This window comes from Malaclemys terrapin, chromosome 7 (assembly GCF_027887155.1).
Source record: "Malaclemys terrapin pileata isolate rMalTer1 chromosome 7, rMalTer1.hap1, whole genome shotgun sequence".
Taxonomy (NCBI): domain Eukaryota; kingdom Metazoa; phylum Chordata; order Testudines; family Emydidae; genus Malaclemys; species Malaclemys terrapin.
Genome location: NC_071511.1, coordinates 107,106,029 through 107,120,004, shown reverse-complemented (window position 1 = coordinate 107,120,004; position 13,976 = coordinate 107,106,029). Strand labels below are relative to the sequence as shown.

At 41.4% G+C, this 13,976-nt stretch overlaps 1 protein-coding gene across 3 annotated transcripts in view; it reads left to right on the top strand.

Annotated features, from left to right (window-relative positions):
- The first annotated feature begins 1,602 nt into the window (after positions 1–1,602).
- The window catches only part of ZRANB1 (zinc finger RANBP2-type containing 1), an 83,880-nt gene continuing 71,506 nt past the window's right edge, over positions 1,603–13,976 (top strand). The window contains exon 1 of one of the 3 annotated variants that reach the window (XM_054034402.1): positions 1,603–1,690. The gene's annotated coding sequence lies outside the window, so the exon portion shown is untranslated. Of the gene's footprint in view, positions 1,691–13,078; positions 13,190–13,976 lie in introns of those variants that run through there. The other 2 variants (XM_054034403.1, XM_054034404.1) reach the window with 2 other exon arrangements.

Below are 13,976 nucleotides of genomic sequence, written 5' to 3'. Positions count from 1 at the left end.
GAAGGAGGGGGAACTTTTTGGGTCTGTGGGGAAAGGGTTGGGGTCTCTTGTTTGTGATCCTAACAGAATTGAGAGTCTCCTGTGTTGTCCCTTGGGAGACAAAGAGCACACTGGGGTAGGGTTTCCTGCGTAGTTCCCTCTGGGAGGGAGGAAGCACACTGGAGTAGAGGAGGGGTAGGGTGGTGTTGTACACCTTGTACACCAGGGGTGGCCAACCTGTGGCTCCGGAGCCACATGTGGCTCTTCAGAAGTTAATATGCGGGTCCTTGTAAAGGCACTGACTCTGGGCCTAGAGCTACAGGTGCCAACTTTCCAATATGCCGGGGGGTGCTCACTACTCAACCCCTGGCTCTGCCACAGGCCCTGCCCCCACTCCACCCCTTCCCTCCCCCTCCCCTGCCATGTCCTCGCTCCTTCCCCCACCCCCAAGAGCCTCCTGCATACCACAGTTGATGGGGAGGGAAGGGGAGGCATTGATCTGTGGGGCTGCTGGTGGGTGGGAGGCAGTGGGAGCGGGGGCGTGTTGCTGATGGGAGGCTGCTGACATATTACTGTGGCTCTTTTGCAATGTACATTGGTAAATTCTGGCTCCTTCTCAGGCTCAGGTTGGCCACCCCTGTTGTACACAGTAGGCTGCAGGGCTGCTATTAGCAGTTTGTACCAGATATGGACTGGCTACAGTGCTTCCTTCCCAGAGATGTACACCAGAGATGTGTTTGCTTTAAGTCTACACTTTAATTCACTACCAGGTAGATCTGTTGCATGCTCAGATCAGGTGTTACATGTGGCACCACCTAGTAGCAGAACAGTATAATGCAGTTTACCTTCTAGTACAGGGGGATCTTCTATGGCCCTAGGGGAGTGGAAGGGTGGGGGGGGTCTCTGGTGTGGCTGGTCTCCTAGGGGAGGGGAACGAACTGTGGGGTAGAGTTGGGGTGAGATCTCCTTTGGGGCTGCTCCCCTGTTGGAGATAGGGTCTATTCATGGAGGTTTGCCAACCCTCCAGGATTGTCCTGGAACCTCCAGGCATGAAAGATTCATTTTGAATTAAAGAGTATGTCCTGTGATGAAACCTCCAGGAATACGTCCTATCAAAACTGGCAACCTGGCAAGATGTGTGGTCCTCTGGTGGGAGCAGGCCAGGGAGAGGGAGAAGCTCTGTGAAGTAGTGGGGGAGGAGCCGATGGGGGAGGGGAGAGTCTGCCTCCCTGAGAGAGGGCGGGGCTTTCTCTGGGCTGGTGGGTGGAGAGAGCCGCTCTCCGGTTGTGTGTGGGGGAGGGGAGAACGTCCCCATCCTCACAGCGGCAGGGATGACATCACCAGTTCTTCCCAAAGAGGCGCTCTCGCATTGGCTAGGTGGACGGGGCGCTTTCCGCCAATGAGCATGCGGCAGGGCTCCGGGCTCGCTGACGTGAGAGCCCTCTGCCGTATGGGGATTTATTTTGCTTTGGGCTGCTCTAGCCGCCGCCATTAGAGGAGTCGGGAGTCTGGGGCTGCAGATCCCCCCGGCTGCGCCGAGTGGGAGCGCCCGCGGCCGAGCGAGCTAGCTAGGCCGGGAGAGACCATGTCCTGAGCGGGGAGCCGCAGCCAGCGGGGCGGGGGTTGGTGGGGGGCGCGGGGGGCTGTTTGCACCGACTAGTGTCTGAGGGACGGATCCGGGAGCAGCGGCAGGAGGAGGCGGCGCTGCGGGGTAAGGCAACCTTCCCCCCTCCCCCACGACTAGGAGCAATTCCCCTCTGGGCCACCCACCGGCGGCGCCTTGGGAAATCGCCGCCCAAGGCCCCGCTGTCCGTCCGACACCCGGGGGTCCTCTCTCCCCCAGCCGCCTTCTGGGGCAGAACCCCCCCTGCCCTGCGGGGCACCTAAGCCAGGGACTCCCCGTCCTGCCCTTCCGAGCCCCCCTCCCCCCCGGGACCATCGCCACGGACGGAGCTTCCTGTCGCTGGGTGCCCCCTTCCTAGCTCCTCCCCCTTTCCTCGCGCCCCTGTAACGATCGGGATGGCGCGCGAGGGTGGGGTGGGGTCGGGTTCATCGACCCCTCCCCCAGCAGGACCCTTGCTGCCCCAGTCGGTTCCCCCACGGTGAGCGACCTAGGGGCGCCCCATCCCGCCGCCAGAGCCAGCGCTGCTCGGGCTCCCTGCTGAGCCGGGGGCCGCGGCCGCCTTCCCTTTCGTTTATGGTCTGGGGACTCCTGAAACTTTTTCTCTCGTAACATGGGGTCACGGTCTGGAAAAGGGTGAGAACGCTGCTTGCGTGTCCTCCCCCGGCCGCCCTCCCGTCACGGCCTGCTGGGGGAATCCGTGCACCCGCTCCGGAGAGACGATGCTACTGCAGTTGGCTTGTTTGTTTACTGGTGTAGAAATACCTGCGGCGTCCAGCAGACTCGAACTCGGTTGGGTGTTTTTATAGTCGGAGGATGACCCCAGCTTACTTAAACGGAGACGTGTGGTGCATCTTCTGCTCATAAGGCTTTTGAATGCCACATCAATATCTACATCGTGTTTTGACTTTTTTGTTTGTGTCTCCATTAACATGTATGTTACTTTGAATGAATAGTGTTCACTTCTCCATTGGAAATCAGGAATTTGCTTCTGCAGTAACTGTTCCCAGAAGGAAGGTTTCTTTGTGCACTGCTATATGCAGGGTTTATCACTCCACCCCAAAAGCGCAGTATCAGACAATTTAAAAGCTATAGTCAAATGACAAGACTGTTAAACAGAGAGAGCCAGGAAACTCTCCTTATTTTTCTGCTCTCCAAACATCTGCAGTACTGAGATCTACAGGAATGAGATCATAGGTCTCCTGACTCCCATTTATCTCCCCCCCCCCATTTTTTTTCTAGACAGATCTTTACCTCTGTACTATAGAAGCCACCTGCATGTTGTGAATTACTTGTTTGTACATGTATTATAGACAGTAGGTTATCCATAGTTAATGTTGAACATATAGTACCAAGTTGTATAAAGCATTTGTGATGTTGATGTACAAAGATAAACCATAGTCAGAACAGGATCTGAAATAGTTCTGAATTCCTTTTAATTTATGAACTGAAATCGTTCTTTAATAGACTGTAAAATAATCTTCTGATAATCACTTTGATGGGGGCTCCTTAGGACGTCTCCATCTCTGGTTTGCAACTCTACCTTCAAAGCCCTACATAGTAGCAACTACCTTGCTGATAAAGGTAAACTATACAACCCTCTTTGGAGTTTATTAATTCAACTCTATGAACAGCTGTAGGTGGCTAACTTTGAATGATGCAAGGCACTCTCTTCCATTCTTCAATCCAGATTCTGAACACACCTCTTCCTGATTAGTCCCAGCTACCCCCTCAGGACTAGATGGTGTTAATATGATTGCAGATATAGAATCTGGGTCTCCTGCATGGCAGACACAGCACAGCTGCTAAGACCTTTTTACTAGCACAGTGACTTTCAGTGATACCAATGAAGAAAATAACTTTTCTAGAATTTTTGACAATTGCCCTTTTGAACAGTAGTGTTTCCTTTTTAGAGGTTACTGGAACAATACCTGAATCTTTAAAATGTGAATCTTTAAGCAATTAATCTAGTATACAGATAGGGACACCATAATTTGTCTAGTGACAGCATACACTAACTCTAACCTCTCAGCTTTTTTGTGTGCAATATCAGTTACATGCAGAGTTGTCCACTGCAGAAATTAACCTCTTGTTTGTTTGTTTGTTAGTATAACTGTATTCAGGAGTAATTCAGGAGGCACTTCTTCCTTTGGTTTATTCAGCACTTAATTTTGAGTCCCTAAAAGTTTGACTTCGATAATTGTGAAACAGGACATTGAAACCCATTAGTACTGTTCAGTAATCATCCAGAGGGGTTGCAGTATGGTAGAGCAACACAAGCCATCCCCAGCGTCTTCTAGCTATGGGAGTGGGACACCAGAAACTAAGTTGGTGTCTCCTAGTTTGCAGTCTAATATCTGCAGATGTTTTTAACTTATGCATGTTGATGTAAAATCATTCAAGATTTAGTTTTGTCACAGTGCTGGACTGGAATAATATTTCTGCATCTATTGCAGCTCACAGGCTTTTGGGAGCTTCAACTCGACAATGTAATGGTTTTGAAGAAAGGATTTGTTGAAATGCTGGTTACCACTCCTCTAAATGGAAAAAATCATGGTCACCTCTCAGCCCCTGGACTTGCAAATAGACTAGTCCCTCGTTATTGGAGAGTGGTCTACAATATTACATTTTTAATAAAATGAAGGTATTTTTAAATAAACAGGAACACTAAATAATTAGAAACCACTCCTTTTATGCACTTGATACAGAAGCATAGCTCAAAGTGGACTTTTAGAGACATAGGGTACATCTACACTACAGGGGGGAGTCGATTTAAGATACGCAAATTCAGCTACGTGAATAGCGTAGCTGAATTCGACGTATCGCAGCTGACTTACCCCGTTGTGAGGATGGCGGCAAAATCGACTTCTGCGGCTTTCTGTCGGCGGCGCTTACTACCACCTCCGCTGGTGGAGTAAGAGCGCCGATTCGGGGATCGATTGTCACGTCCCAACGGGACGCGATAAATCGATCCCCGAGAGGTCGATTTCTACCCGCCGATTCAGGTGGGTAGTATAGACCTAGCCATAGGTTAAAAATACTTCTGGGTCAAAACAACATACCGAAAGTCACTCAAGGATAAAATTTGAGTGTGTTAGAACTCCTGGACAATAGTTCATCATGGAAAAAGCCTTAATTTGAAATATGAGTGATACTTAATTTATATTTCAAATCCTTAAACAATATAAAAAATAGATGGAGTCCTCCATCAGAAGCATTTTATTAGTTGTGTTGTCTTTGTATGGCATATTTTAGAGTGATGCATCAGGAAGTGACTGACCCACAACTATGAAGGTAGTGAAGAGAGCAAAGTTAGTTTAGATTTGTCTATTCAAGGCAGCTCTGGCTTGTGGTGTTCAGCTTGTAACTTTAGGATTCTTACTGGGAGGAAACAATCTTGGCTACTTTTCCTACTTTTTCACTAGGAACTTGTATTTGTTTACAGGTTTATATTCTTTAACATGTTTCCTTTTTGCTTAAGTATTGAATCTGTAGGAATTGAGGTTTTGTTTAAATATATTCAAATTAGGTGTACCCTTGCTAATGCTTAAAATTCATGTGAATTTTACCAAGCATCTTAGTATGGTATCAGCTTAACTTGCGTGTTACGTGCCCTTCCCATGTTTAATGCGTGCCTCCAGCTTGACTTTTTAAAATTATTTCTTCTATCTTCATCTCCCACATCTTGCTTTTGGAGAGAGCTGAAATTACGATGCCTATTTGTTAAACTATTTCTTCTTGTATAGCACTCTCTGCTAAATTATCTTTCTTTGTACTGCATCATCATTGATGTTTGTGCAATAATTAAACTGCTGCTAGATCTGCAGGGTAGCTAACTAGTTTACTCTTTTCTCACCAATTCTACTAATACAGTATCATATGTTTCCTAACTAGCTGCAAAAATACCATCTATTTGCTAAAGACTTCTGTAAACAAGTACTATAGGCTGCATCTTAATTGGTGTAGTAGCAATTTAAAATGGACCTAAACTTCAGTTGTGTTTTGGAAACAGTAAATAAACTATACAGGGAAACCAGAAGAGAACAATTCTGTAGTTATCAAAGTCTTCATTTTAGCTTTTTAATAGGTGATACAAATGATGGGAGAATGGGAGCAAAAATAAGAGTATCTTTCTGAGTATCAGTTCTGATGTTTTACACAGCTGGTGATGAGCTTACTGCATCAGTTGCCAAATGGCATTGCTTGGTAAAATCATTTAAATAGCAGATAATTGCTACTTTGTGGTGATATTTGAGTTGAATATGTTGTACTTTTAAAAGATAAAGTTTTGTTTTTAATCACAATCCCAAACATAATTTACATTATAGACATTTAACTAATATTAATAACATTATAACACTTACTTTTCATACATTTTTGTCAAACTAGTTGCCGTTTTGACATGTAGGAAATCCAGATATTGGACTCACTTGCTCTTTTAAATTTAAGATCTTCCTTGTTTACTTATTTTCTGATAGAGCTTTGGTTCATGGCTTGAGAGAGAACTTCCTTTTCAGCATAAGATCCCTTTACAAATAATCAGTGAAAATAATTTAGAACGGTTCTGTAATTTTTGCAGTGATTTATGCAAAATTGAATAAAATGGTACAAGAGTTAAATAAAATATTCTGATGGCTAGTAATATTTTGAATGTCCTAATCGTAGCACTTCCCCCCCCTTACAATGATACAGCAAAAAAGCACTCTGTAAAATTGCTCTTTTAATTGCTTTTATTTTATACTTCCTATATGTTTTAAGGAAGATTACAAGAATCATAGAATTGTAGGACTGGAAGGGCCTTCGAGAGGTCTGCTAGTCCAATCCCCTGCACTCATGGCAGGACTAAGTATTAGCTAGACCATCCCTGGCAGGTGTTTGTCTAACCTGCTCTTAAAAATCTCCTTTGATGCAGATTCTACAATCTCCCTAGGCAATTTATTCCAGTGTTTAGGAAAAACTTCCTGTCAGGGTGTTAATGTCCAACCTCAACCGCCCTTGCTGCAATTTAAGCTCATTGCTTCTTGTCCTATCCTCAAAGGCTAAGGAGAACTTTTTTTTTTCCCCTCCTTGTTCTAACAACCTTTTATGTACTTGAAAACTGTTACTGTCCCCCCCCTCAATCTTCTCTTCTCCAGACTAAACAAACCCAGTATTTTCAATCCTCCCTCGTAAGTCATGTTTTCTAGACATTTTATCACTGTCGTTATTCTACTCTGGACTTTCTCCAATTTGTCTATATATTTCTTGAAATGTAGCAACCAGAACTGTAAATTGTACTGTAGTTGGGGCCTAATCAGCACTGAGTAGAGTGGAAGAATTACCATATATACTCGTTCATTAGCCCATTTGTTTATAAGCCTACCCCCCAAGATGGTTTGCTAAAAATAGCAAAAACTGCATGACCCTTTCTTAAGCCAACCCTATATTTCAGGGGTTGGCAAACTTTGGCTCCCGGCCCATCAGGATAAGCCGCTGGCGGGTCGGAACGTTTTGTTTACCTGGAGCGTCTGCAGGCATGGAGCCCCTCAGTTCCAAGTGTCCACAGTTTGCCGTTCCCAGCCAATGGGAGCTGCGGGAAGTTTATAAGATGGTCATAGTATCAAAAGCCTTACTGAAGTCAAGCTATAACATCTACCACTCCCCTCTATCCAGAAGGCTTGTTACCCTGTCAAAGAAAGCTATTAGGTTGGTTTGACACAATTTGTTCTTAACAAATCCATGCTGACTATTACTTATCACCTTATTTTCTTCTAGGTGTTCGCAAATTGATTGCTTAATTATTTGCTTCATTATCTTTCCGGGTATAGAAGTTAAGCTGACTGGTCTGTAATTCCCTGGGTTGCCCTCTTCCAGTCCTCTGGAATCTCTTCCATCTTCCATCACTTTTCAACGGTAATCGCTAATGGCTCAGGTATCTCCTCAGTCAGCTCCTTGAGTATTTTAGTATGTTTCTTAAGCTCCTGGTGATCTTAAACATCTAACTTGTCTAAGTAGTTTTAAACTTGTTCTTTCCCTATTTTAGCCTCTGATCCTACCGCATTTTCACTGGCATTCATTATGTTAGATGTCCAATCACTACTAATCTTTTTGGTGAAAGCTAAAACAAAAACAGTCACTTAGCATTTCTGCCATTTCCATATTTTCTGTTCCCCCGCATTCCTTGAGTAATGGGCCTACCCTGTCCTTAATCTTCCTTTTGCTTCTAATGTATTTGCAGAATGTTTTCTATGTACTACACGTAGGAAATAAAAATAAAATGCTGACTACAAAACAGGGAATAACTGGCTAGGAGACAGTACCACTGAAAAGGATCTGGAGGTTATAGAGGATTGCACATTACTCCTGGGTGCATTCTGCGTCAAAAAATTCTGCGCACAATATTTTAAAATTCTGCCAAAAATTCTGACTTTTTTTTGGTCAAAATAACACTACATTATCATGCCAGTTTCAATTATTTTGGTAATTTTATTTCAAAATACCTGTCAGCAAGTATGTCTAATAATACTAACACACAGTCCCCCAGGAGTAGAAAGTTAAAGAAATCCCCATGACAACTCAGTTTCTGTTTCTCTGCCCCCTTTGCTCCCCAGAGCCCAGCCGGGGGACCAGACACTCTCAACCCCTCCACCCCAGAGCCCAGCTGCAGGGCCCCCTTGTCCAGACATCTGTCCCCCAACACCTCTCACCCCGAGCCCAGGGATCCAGGGGGAGAAACAACCCAGACTTGCACAGTTTCCTGTGTGCTGCCCTCTCCTTCCCTCAGGGCATTCTGGGAACTGCAGCTGCCAGGAACCTTGTAGCTCCCTCTCCCTCCTCCCAGCAGTGTCTTCTATGTGCAAGCTGGGCTCTGCTGAGTCCAGTGGCAGCTAGCAGCACTGCAGCCCATTTTTGTGGGGGTAAAAAAATTCTGTGTGCACGTTAATTTCAGCAAAATTCTGCATTGTGTGGTGGTGCAGAATTCCCCCGGAGTAGCACATTGAATATGAGTCAACAGTGTGATGCAGTTATGATAAAAGGCAAACATTCTGGAATACCATATGTAACACACGGGACGTAACTGTTTCACTCTACTCTGCATGGAGCGACATCAGCTGGAGTACTGGGTCCAGTTCTTGGTGCCCCACTTTAGGAAAGATGTGGACAAACTGGAGAGAATCCAGAGGAGAGCAACAAAAATGAAAAGTTTTAGAAAACCTGACCCTCTGAGGAAAGGTTACAAAACTGGGCATATTTAGTCTTGAGAAAAGAAGACTGAAGGGGACCCAGCTAGTCTTCAGATATGTTAAGGGCTGTTATAAAGAGGGTGATCATGTTATAAAGAGGATGTTTCCATGCCCACTGAAGGTAGGACAGGAAGTAATTTGCTTAACCTATGGCTAGGGAGATTTGTTAGATATTAAGAAAAACTTCATAACTGTAAGGATAGTTAAGGATTTCACAACCTCCCTTGGGAAATATTCCAGTCCTTGTCTAACCTGTTCTTAAAAATCTCTAACGACAAACATTTTTCAGGAGGAGACTAGACATAATTTGTTCTGCCTCAGTGCAAGGATGAGGGTGGATGATGGACTAAATGACCTCTCGAGGTCCCTTCCAGCTCTACATTTCTATGATTGTCCCCCATTTCCCTCTCATGTCAGAGAGTCTGTGTACCCCCTTCATTCCCCACTTTTAGTTTTGCAATTTTCATCTAAAAAATAGGGTTCTGCCCAGTGTGGATTTTAAAAAAAATCAATTTTTTAAATAAAATATTTTAAAAATTTAAATTAAATACATTTTCTTTATAAAATCTGCTTAAATTTGAAATTATAACATGTTAAGAACTAAATTTACTAAAAATAATTTAAATTAAATATATGATATAGAGCATTACATGTTAATTGCCAAAGTTTTAAAGAAAATCAAAACAGTAAACTAATTGAAGTCACTGGCTGATCACCTAGATCCAGAATATTCTGGAGTGTTAAACCACCTTTTGACAACAGGAGTACTTGTGGCACCTTAGAGACTAACAAATTTATTAGAGCATAAGCTTTCGTGGGCTACTGCAGTAGCCCACGAAAGCTTATGCTCTAATAAATTTGTTAGTCTCTAAGGTGCCACAAGTACTCCTGTTCTTTCTGCGGATACAGACTAACACAGCTGCTACTCTGAAACCTTTTGACAACAGTAGTCTCTTGCAGTTACAGAGAGAATATTTTCATTTCAATTTATTCAGCTAGTTCAGTTTAATTTCTTAACTTTGAACAAAGTAGTAACCAGTTAGGAGATGAAAAAGCAGGAAAGCCTTATTAATAAATTGGAAGCGGAAAATAAAACTAGGTGAGAAAAAATGAGGTCTACTAGTTCTAATATCTTGAAGGCCATGGCGACCTGGAATTCATACATAACATTTCCTTTGTTTAATAAATGTTTAAATTCAAAACATTTTGTTAAACTTCCTCGCTCCTTTCCCCCTCCCCCCATGTATTCAGTGTATTTAAAACAAATTTAAAATGCTCTTTTGGTGCATTTTTTATTGTTTGAATTTCAATCCAAATAGAGATTGACTAAAAAGAATTAAGTAAAGCTAGTCAAGAAGAAATGCATCATTCACCATCATCTAACATAAAGAAATCTGAATAAATGTATATTAAGCAATTATATAGCTTAATAAGTGTGTTTAGATACAGCATATCCTCCTTGTTGGCAAGTACCACCAAATTTAGTGAAGGCTATATTTAGTTGCAAATCAACATGTTTTAATACATTGATTCTCATTACTTGGTAACTTTCTTCAGATAAATAACTTAAAAGGTTCAAATATAAAACAAGATTAAAATTATTTGAAATCACTTTTATAAAATCAGTCCACCCTGGTTCTTCCCATGGATGCCTAGAATATTCCCTAAAATTCTGGAATTGATTGATTGCTGTGTTCAAAAGTTCTCAAACAGAAATTCCATAGGCCTTGCTTTGCTCGGCCAAAGACGTATTGCTTCTGAAAACCTGTTAATGTCACAAGTTGAATGAATGAATGAATGAATAAATAAATACATCTTTCAAATTAATACTGGTTAGTCAATTTTCTGATCTGATGTTAAAGTATAGCAATTTTGCTTAACTTTTTTTTGCTGATGATTAAATGTGTCATAAGTGTTAGGGGCCAAAGGTAGACTCATAATAAAGCTTCAAAAGAATCAAATATTTACTGTCTGATGCAGCACATGCAATGTTAAATTTTTTTCAGGATTTCCAATAATAGACAAATATTAATTTGTTTCAGTCTTCTCAAGTTTCATACAGAAGCCAAAGCTCATTTGCAAGACTGATTCAAAACCTGCTTATTTCAATGTACACCTCTACCCCGATATAACGCAACCTGATATAACGCGGTAAAGCAGAGCTTCGGGGTGGGGGGGCGGCGGGGGGCTGCGCACTCCAGCAGATCAAAGCAAGTTCGATATAACGCAGTTTCACCTATAACATGGTAAGATTTTTTGGCTCCCGAGGACAGTGTTATATCGAGGTAAAGGTGTACTAGAAACTCTTTGGGCCTAATCCAAAGTCCAGTGAAGTGAATGGAAAGACTCCAGTTAACTTTAGATCATTTAGGGCCTGATCTAGGCTGTTAACATGTGACCCCAGCATTTATTATTAACAATTACTTTGGAAATTTAAGATCTAACAAAATTAATGTAGGAAATTTAAAGTAATGTGATCTATAACCTGTAAAACTGCACCCAGATGCACCCAGATCAGTGGCTGGAATTTTACACCGAGCTAGGAGAAATTTGTTGGACAAGTAGCTTTCTCACCAAAAAATGCAGTTTTAGGTCGACTGAAACTATTAATGAATTTGGCTCAAGTTCAGCAAATAGTTTTGGCTAAAGTTTAAAAAAAAAAAAAAAAAATTCCCCAAAAGTCCAAATATCTTTACATATTTTCAAAATGTAATTTCATTTCAAAACAATGTTTTTTATTTCAAAATTTAGCTAGATTTATTTAGAAAAGGATAAAGCACATCCAAAAACTAAACAAAATTGCAAACACGAATTAGTTTTGGAAAGAACAAAATGTTTTGACCGACCCAAAAAATCATACTTTTTTCAGTGTTTCATTTTGGCAAGAAAGACCAAAAGATTTCCATTTTGGGTTAAACTGAAACAAATACTTTGGGTGTTTTTTGATTTAGTCAAGTCAAAAAATCGATTATTCACTCAGCTCTAATTTTAAGTGCCGTCACATTCAGCTAAGTTTATTTAATGTATTTAAAATATTATAAGTTATTTTAAGACCTCCTATGTAGCTCTTGCAAGTTACAAGTGTTTTGGAGGATAGGAAGTCGCAGAGGTCTCTGAAAGTCATGGATTTTTTTGACTTCTGCGACCTCCGTGACAAAATGGTAGCCTTAGTGATTAATAGGAAATTTGCCTTAGAAAGTTGACTAGCCTTTTAGGCTTTAGGACTATCAAACTTTGTACAAAGAGAAAACCCTTACCTTTGTGATTATAAAGAATACCTTCTGAAGGTGAACTACAGTAGAACGTCAGAGTTAAAAACACCAGAGTTACAAACTGACCAATCAACCACACACCTCATTTGGAACTGGAAGTACGGAATCAGGCAGCAGCAGAGAGGGGAAAAAAAAAAGAAAAGCAAATACAGTACAGTACTGTTAAATGTAAACTACTAAAAAAAAAAAGGGGGGGGAAGCAGCATTTTTCTTCTGCATAGTAAAGTTTCAAAGATGTATTAAGTCAGTGTTCAGTTGTAAACTTTTGAAAGAGCCACCATAGCATTTTGTTCAGTTACAAACATTTCAGAATTAACAACCTCCATTCCTGAAGTGTTTGTAACTCTGAGGTTCTACAGTACTGCAATTTTTTTTTTAAAATATAGGGTCTGCTTTCAGTCCTTGTGCTGCTGCTGCTTCTAGATTTCCAAGTGTTGTACTGTATTGTACAATTAACTACTATTTGCTTCTATACAGAACCTTGTGGGCAGCAGTGAACCTGAAAAGACTCCATGTTAATTTTTGTATGCTGCTTAGAAAAGCTATGAGCATCTGCAGTAGAAAGCAGAAAGGTCATTCAGTTGTGAGACAGACCTAAAAATGAGGTTCAAGGAGGGTGAGTGCTCTGTCCAACAGTCAGAAGACTTGAAACAGCCCTAATTTTTTGGGATTTATTTATAAAATGTATGTGTTTGGCTCCAAACTTGGATTACTAACCTTAATTTAACTAAAGCTTTTTTTTTTAAAAAAATTAATTTCCTGAATAAAAAAGTTGAATAATCCCTATAGTAGTATTGCACTCTGAATAATGCAGGAAAGTCATCTTATCTGCACCTCTCTTGCAACTAAAATATATTTCACTCCTATTTTTGTCAGGCCTCTGTCCATTTCTTACCTAGCTAAATTATGTAAAACTACTTGATATTATTATGAGTGTGGCTGTGTACCTTTTTTTTTTTTAGATTCATGGATTCCAAAGCCAGAAGGAATCATTGTGATCATCTAGTCTGACCTCCTGTATAATGCAGGCCATAGAACTTAAAAAAACATTCAATCTTGATTTTAAGTTGTCAGTGATGGAGAACACCATGAGGGTTAGTAAGCTGTTCCGATGGTTAATTACTCTGACAAAAATTTATGCTTTATTTCCATTTTGAATTTGTTTGGATTCAACTTCTAGGCACTTGGATTGTATTGTACCTTTTTCTGCTAGACTGAAGAGCCCATTATTAAATATTTGTTCCCCATGTTCACCCCTTTACCTTCTCTTTGTTAAGCTAAATAGATTCAGCTCCTGGAGTCTGTCACCATATGGCACTAATCCTTTAATCGTTCTCATGGCTTTTCTCTGAACTGTCTTCCATTTATCAACATCTTTCTTGAATTGTGGGCACCAGAACTGCATGATTCCAGCAGCAGTAGCACCTTTGCCAAATACAGAGGTAAAATAACCTCTCTACTCCTACTTGAGATTGCCCTGTTTATGCATCCTAAAATCTGATTAGCTCTTTTGGACACAGCATTCTAGTTGGATTTCATGTTCAGCTGATTGTCCACTATGATCCTCAAATCTTTTTCAGAGTCCTTGCTTTCCAGGGTGGAGTTCTCAGTCGTGTAAGTATGGCCTACATTCTTTGTTGTATACATTTACAGCTAGAGATATTATGACACACATTGTTTGCTTGCGGCCAGGTTACCAAGTGATCCAGGTCACTCTGAATCAGTGATCTGTCATCTTCATTATTTACTGCTCCCCAAATTATTGTCATCTGCAAACTTTCAGTGATTTTGTTTTCTTCCTCATCACTTAATAAAATTGTTAAATGTTTGATAGTATTTACACTGGAACTTGAATATAGGATAACCCAGTATCACATAAGT